Source organism: Larimichthys crocea, chromosome XVII, assembly GCF_000972845.2.
Source record: "Larimichthys crocea isolate SSNF chromosome XVII, L_crocea_2.0, whole genome shotgun sequence".
Taxonomy (NCBI): Eukaryota; Metazoa; Chordata; class Actinopteri; family Sciaenidae; genus Larimichthys; species Larimichthys crocea.
Genome location: NC_040027.1, coordinates 8,118,194 through 8,125,915, shown reverse-complemented (window position 1 = coordinate 8,125,915; position 7,722 = coordinate 8,118,194).

Below are 7,722 nucleotides of genomic sequence, written 5' to 3'. Positions count from 1 at the left end.
CCCCTGCAGGTACACAGTGACACAGATTCCCAGCAACGGATCGCCACCTTCGGGGATTTGATGTGTGAAAAGATGGACGTCTACAATGTCCCATCACCTGTCAGGCTGTGAAAAGACAAAAACAATCCTCATAACCTGAGACAGGGGAGTCATGTGTTGCTGAAGACGAGCCTGTTAAGTTTGTTGTTTGTCCCTTCAAATTATTTTTAGCTTCTATGATGCAGAAGAAATCAGACACGTCCCCTGAGGTTACCATGGTTGTTTTTATACTGTTATGTTATGTCAGATCTCAATTCTCCTTTTTAAGAAGCGTTTACTGAGGAATCTGCCCTCCACACCTGCAGAGGGCGACCCCACAGGAGATGTTTGTGCTCTCAGCAGGAACTCATGGCATGAAGATGTTTCTTTCTTTTCCACCTGCTCCTGAAGGACGACAATTCCTGATCAATCAGAAAGACGCAACTGGTCGGAGATAAGCAACTTTGATGTGGACGTGTACTGAGGTCATGCTTCTCCACAAGTGGGTTAATTATTAAGTGAATTACAGTTTAATTTGAATAACTGATATGCTAATTATTATTTATGATTTAATTGAATTTAATTAGGTATAATGATACTTGTGCAACCACAGCTGAGCAACCATGAGGACGTACAACACAACATTAGCCCGACCAGCATGACCCAACATAGTAAAACTCTTTAAAACTTGTTAGTCCCAAGTGGAAACCTCCATAAGTCTCCATGTAGAGATGTTTACAGCCTGGTTCACGTAATAGTTGGGTAAAAACATTATCCACGAGCTGGTGAAGTCAGTACTAGTCAGTAGTAGTAGTTTGCATGTTCTCCCTGTGTCTGTGTGGGGTCTACATTGTCCGTAGGTGCGTATGTGCCCTGCGATAAATCTGTTTGTATGTATATTGAATGCTAATGGGAAGCTTGACAGATTAAAAAGTAACTAAGGAGGAAATGGTTGGTCTGTCTGCTGTTTGAGGACAGGCAGCTAGGCTGTAAATCCAAAACAACGAGCTGAAAGAGGCTAAAACGGTGCAGAGCTGAGATCGGTTTATTCTACTGTAATCTTCTCTAACCTGCAGCGAGCTTCAGACAGAGCTCATACATGAACACAGGCTCCAGATCTGTGAACAATAACACAGTGCAAACACGAGTTATGACAGTTTATGTAAAACTTATTTTCCAATAAAGTGCAGAGCTGTTTGCGTTAGCATAATAACCAAACGTCTGGCTCTGAATGTGAACACACTAACGTGATTAGATGCTAACTGGTGTGTAATGAATACGGTGATTCCAACACGCTTCATATTTTAAAATCTTAATCTTACTCTGTCGGTAAATACCAAAAACACTCGTACTCTCATTGAGCAGCCTGGCTATCAGCTGACTAATAATATCATACAGCTGTTAAAATCTGACATTTATTGTAATTTATACATCAAGAACAAACACATGACATACAAGACAACAGACAGTAAATCATTTAAAGTCTGTGTAAAGTCAATTCTGAGATTTCTTTCAAAACACATTAAATATGTTGGAACATAGTTGCTGAAAACACGTGAAAAGACTCTGAACGATATTCAGTGGTCCCTCGTTTATCGCGGGGGATACGGTCTAAAAATAACCCGCAATAAACGAAATCCGCGAAGTGAGTTTTACAATTATTATACATGTTTTAAGGCCGTAAAACCCCTAACCACACACTTTTATACACCTCTTACACGCATTTTGTACAGTACTCCCTTAGTTAATCAGGACGCAGAACACAATGCACGTTCATACTGTACACAGGGTTCCCACACCTTTTTCATGAACAAATTCAAGCACTTTTCAAGCACCTTCAAGCACCAGTTTTTCCATTTTTCCAGCACCTTTAAATAGGTAGCCTACTGTGTTTGCCATGATGGTCATGGGAAGCGCCGCGGTGCCACTGTATGGCATAATAATATGGGTCTAATTAGCATTATTTCATATGGTGGTAGATTGACTGTTTTGATTTTTAACTAATTGTGAATTGGCTTGTATTCTCAGCTTGTGAGCGGTGTATTGTGTAACTACCATAGCGCAATAACAGTGACAAATAGACATCACACAAATTTCAAGCATTTTCAAGCACTTCACAAAAAATTCAAGCATTTTCACAACCTTGAAAACACTGAATTGAAATTCAAGCATTTTCAAGGAATTCAAGCACCCGTGGGAACCCTGTGTACAGTACGCTGTAAAAAAAAGCAAAATTACACTAAAAAAATCTGCGAAACAGCGAGAAAAGTGAACCGCGATATAGCGAGGGACGACTGTATCACTGAACTGTGGAGTTAAAAATAGTTTTTCACCAGTTTTCAGTCTCAGGATTTTGTGGGCGGTCCTTAAAGGGTGGCTCGATGACACGCTCAGGCCGCCCCGCACAGTCCTGAAGCTGAGAATTCATTTTTACCTGATTTTGACACCTGATTTCATAAACTTTAGTTGAACTTGTTGATATTTTCCTTTGGTCTGACAAACTCAGAACATTTATTCTGACTTCACACGGACTTTAATTGTTAAATTGTAATTTGCTTATTTATTTCAGGAGCCTGTTTTCAAAGATAACCTCTTAGTTAGTTTAGTAGATTATTGTCATATATATTCTCTGATTCCGGCCTTGTTATAACTTGATATTAAATATCTGAGCTTGAGGTTTGAGTGTCTATTGTTTTATGATAAGTTGTCAAAGCAACACGAGTTGCACATTGAGCATGTGCATATTATGATACAAATAAACATGCATAATAAACGTATATTTCTCTAAATCTAATCTAAGTACACCTCTGCTTCTCCTTTGTGGCTCTGTCGCTGCTTTCTGCCGTCGACTCTTTTGTTGATCTCGTCTTCCTTTGTTCCTGTGGCTCCTGAACGCTGCAGTGACCCTCACGTGACCACCAGAGGGGAGTAGTGAACTGCAGAGACAGACGGAGCTCTCGCAGCCTCCTCCTCCTCCTCCTCCTCCTCTCTTCATTGTTGCAGCTGCAGCTTCAACTGGTGATCAACGCTCCTCTGAGTGGAGGAATGTTCTCCTCTTTGTCCCCAAGCAAGGCAAAGAGAAGAAGTAAAAGATAAATTAAATAAAATGCTGAGTTGCTCTTTTTCTTTTTGTCATGACACTGTTGATTCAGTGGTAACATCTCAAAGCCGAGTAGCAGATCGTCTAACCTGCACTCTTAGAGCTGAGGCTGAATGTCTGATTACAGATGTTGTTGCTGTTGCATGCATCAACAGTTTTTCTGCATCCTTACACCGGTGTCTTGCGGCTGTAGTGAGCGTACAGCGTCTTCCTTTGTCTCATCACTTGTTTCTTCCACAGATTCTTCTTGAGTTGAAACCCATTTCCACCGAGCTGCAGGCGAGAGAGGAAGAAAAAAACTGTTTGAAAAATGGTAGAAGCCCTCCACCCAATGCCACCTTGTTGGAGAGTTGAGCCCGTATCAGCCGAAGTCTTTCACAGTAATATCACTTTAATGGCCTTATTGTGAGTTATGACAATCTCACCCACACCGTCATTAACCCACCCGTCCTTAATCTCAGCGAGAGGAGCACCTGTCAGGCTTCGTTAGCCATTAAACCGTTAATAATCTCTGCTGCGGCGTGCACGCACACACACACGCTCAAAGAAATGATTAGACGGGCGCTTTTTCATCACCTCTGATGAAAGCAAGTGACGGGCCGCGGAGAGATCTCGGGTGAGATGGAGAAGGTAAAAAACAAGGGTCCCTTAATGAGGTCTGTTAGATTGAGTATTATCAGTGGCCCTCCAGGGCAGCTGCCACAGTTATACATCTACTGCTGCTGCTCCATGTATACCTTGTAAATCCCATGAGAGCACTGACTCATTCTTTAACTTGATTTTAAGGTTGACATAATATCATCCAGGATGTGCTCAACTGCTTCACTGGTCCTAATGCTCATTAAAAGCTCTTGGTGGACTTTGTGTGACTTGTGGTAATCAGCCTGCAAACGAGGAATCATTTCAGCAGCTATGAAGTCTCTTCTGATTCCATATTTTGTTCACCGCACTTAATTTGTTTGGAAACTTTGAAAGCCTGAAGGAAAAATTCTTGATAAAAGAATTATTCAATCAGTAATTTATACCCTCCAAATGATGACATCAAATTACCAAACTTCATTATCATATTTGACCCATTTTTTATGTCTTCATTAATAAAGTGATTATCTATAAGTTGCACACGAATGCCCGTGCCGAAAGGAAACGAGGCGGAAGCTGTTAACGAACCAATCTCTGAAGTGTCGGCTTTCGTTTGACAACAATTCAGCTTTTATTTCATTTGTCTTTAAAGTTATCTGCTTCTTAGAGATTAGCAGGTTGGCGTAGTGGACAGGACATGAGGGACGTGTCGTGGTTTCAGGTCTTATGTTTGAATTGTTCCTGTTTTACGTTGAAAGAGTCTTTCTGTGGACGTCTTGTGTTACTTTACTTCCTATCTTTGTCTTTTTCCCGCCTGTGTCACCTGTGCTTGATTAGTTAATTACTTCTCTTGTCCATGTGGTTTCCATGTTTCATTCATCAGGTCATCTCGTTGTGTGTTGTTCTGTCTTAGTTCTTCTCCCATGTGTTCCTGGACCTGCTCACAGTGGATCTCGGTTCTGTGTTTTTCGTTGTTGGGCTACAGTTGATGGTCAAACATGGTAAGTCAGTTAAAGTTCCTCTCCACTGTGCCCACCTGTCAGCATTTGTGTTCACGTCTTCATTGTTGGCATCCTTCAGCTTCCAGGGTTCCTCATGCTCTGTTTTTATCTATTCAAGTCTACGTGTCATAACAATGTGTCAGATCTCAACACTGTCTGATGTCCCAGCATTGAAACGCTTCATCTCTGCAGTCAAATCTATGAATCTATGAACACATGAGACAAGACGATGAGTAGTGTGTGCACTGTACACAACATTTGGGCACAGGTGGTAGTCCGGTTGAAGAAGTGTATTGATTGAATTTGTACTTTGATGGTATCATTTGGACTTTTGGTCGTAGGGAGTTGTTAAAGGAGGATGCAGGACTGTAATACTCACACGTGTTTAGGGTTAAAGCTTGTCATGAATAACCAGATAGAAAATAATAAGAAATAAATCTGATCCGCAACATTTTGTTGGTGGTCTGACTCTGAGAGTGTAAAACAGCCTCATGATGATCTTCCTCTAACTTTAAAGGTCCAGTTTGTAAGATTTTAGAGAACCTGGCAGGAATGTAATGCAGTATTCATTAGTGTGTTTTCATCAGTGTATAATCACCTGAAAAATAAGAATCGTTGTGTCATCTTGATATGGACTTTTGCTTTTTATGTGAATTTTGCAGCCTGAATTTTTCCTACATGCTTAAAAGGAGTATTCATTCGGTTGCAATCTGCAACTTCACAGCTAGGTGCCACTAAATCCTACACACTGGACATTTAACCAGGATTTCTGATGTACGTAAGTAAACATGAAGACAAAAATATGAATCATGCTTCAGTTGCCACAATGGGTATTGTAGGAAATCTGAATTTTATGCCACTGCAGATAACTTCTGAATGTTTCCTTTATTATTTTGATTTCACGGAAGGTGGAGGTACAACAAAAAAAATGTATTTAGGGGTCAAACTCAGACTTTTTGGGGAATAATTTGTACTTTGAAATTGAAATTACTCATTTAATGGCAAAGAAAGATTTCCCCTGAACCCCTCTCACATCCTCGTTATCTGCTGGAAGCTTTTTCTTAGGTAGCGCCTGAAAGTTGACATTGCGGACCGCGAAGATACACTGCCGGTGTGTGTGTGTGTGTGCGTGTGTGTGCTGACAGGCCCTCTGTCACACATTTTCTGATATAGACCGCAGAGTTCATGACCCTGTGAACTATAAACCACCGGTACGGCGTTACGGGGGCCTCTTGACTTTGGGACGGGCGTAAATAGCCTCTGGTCATAAAATGTGTTTGTTACAAAAGTCAGGTGATGATGATGATGAGGGTGATGATGGTGATGGATACGTGCACCTTTCCTGACCTCTCTCTGTGCACAGCCTCTGGGCAGGATGTGTCTCTAATCTGTGTTGTTGTCCTCGATCAATAGAAGGGAAAGAAAACGACGCGTCGCTCCGACGTCCCGATAATGCCTTTTGTTCATGCGGTGGCAATCACCGGCCCCGATCTTTATGAAGTGTCTAATTATTTCCATACGGCAAGCGGTATTGAGAGACTTCATCTAAACGAGCGCAGCAGTCACTTTATTATTGTTCATAATCCATTATGTCAACGTTACAAATTGATCATTTCTTTCAAGTGAGGGATGAAAACCGGGAGCCGGAGCAGCGCCGATTTAAACACCGTCGGTAGAGGAAGTGCTACCTCTGTGACCTCTATTGTGTCTCCTGCTCTTTAATTTATCACACACACACATAAGCATTGCATATTAATTCACTGCAATCCATTAGGCCATAGGAGGTCCGCGGTCTATAAATCAAAACTAAAGGGCTGGCTAATTGACTCACACACAAAGGAACAGGACGGCTTTAAAAAAAGAAAAAGAAGAGATAGGAGGAGGAGGAGGAGGAGGAGGAGGAGATGAAGGAACAGGGGATGAGGAGGAAGGGGTTAATGGAAAATTAAGTGAAGGACAGGAAAAAGAGGAGGAAGAAGAAGAGGAGCTGCAGCGATGTGCAGCGGCGTGTCGCTGCCTCTGACCCACGTGCCTCCTTTGTTCCATGACGGATGGTGCTTGGTGATGACACACATTGCTTATGAGCCCCCGTGGCCACGGGCTTGATCTCAGCACCTATAGGGCCGCGGAGCTGCAGCATATAAGGGCCAGACCTCGCAGGGCTCTTAGCGGCGCTGCTAATTAGTTAAAAGGGGTCATTTGTATGCAGCTTCTCCGTCTCTTCTGCTCTCTCCTGGTTATCAATCCATTTCCCCTCTCGTCCTTATCACCATTTGTCTCTGCGAGCGTAATTTTGTCTGGTCTAATAATTAGCGTAACTCAAGTCTAATAAGTTACCGGATTGGAGCTCAGAAAGTTTAATTTCCTCTCCCTCAGTGATTCTAATGTACTTACAGAAGTAATCTATTACTCTAATCTAATCTGTTCGGAGCCTTTTAAGGCATCATTATGTAACTTTTCTCCTGTTAAAATCCTGTGATCAGGTGAACGGTGTCTCTGTCATTCGTTCGTCTGTTCTCACACTATGTAACTTTGGGCTCCGGGTCGGGAGAAGTACGTAACGCTTTACGGCACTAAGTCACACAGCAGCAACTATTTCACTGATTCTGGTGAAACTGGATCATATTTTATGGAGGAAATGTTTTCTGGTTTTCCCTCTGATGTCCTCCGGCTGCTCCGCCTCAACTCTCTGTGATTTACAGAGTTTATGATGGACAGTGAAGTAAACTGCTGACAGCTGTAGCTGCACCGGGGGAAGTGTTGGTGTTTGTACCGAGGGCGGTTTTGGGCGGAGGTTTTCCCGGATTGCTGACAGGGCGAGAAGCCGGTGTTGTGCCAGAACCAGAGCTGGGTGAGCGAGGCAATAATGGACATAATGGCAGAGGAGAAAAGGCCGTAGAGGACTTAGACAAAGGAAACAAAGTAAGAAAATGAAAATGTGACCGAGCAAGAGCCTCTGACACTGACTTTTAGTCGTTGGTGTCCATATTTCCGGCAGTGGTATTACACTCAGGGGGCGCTAAA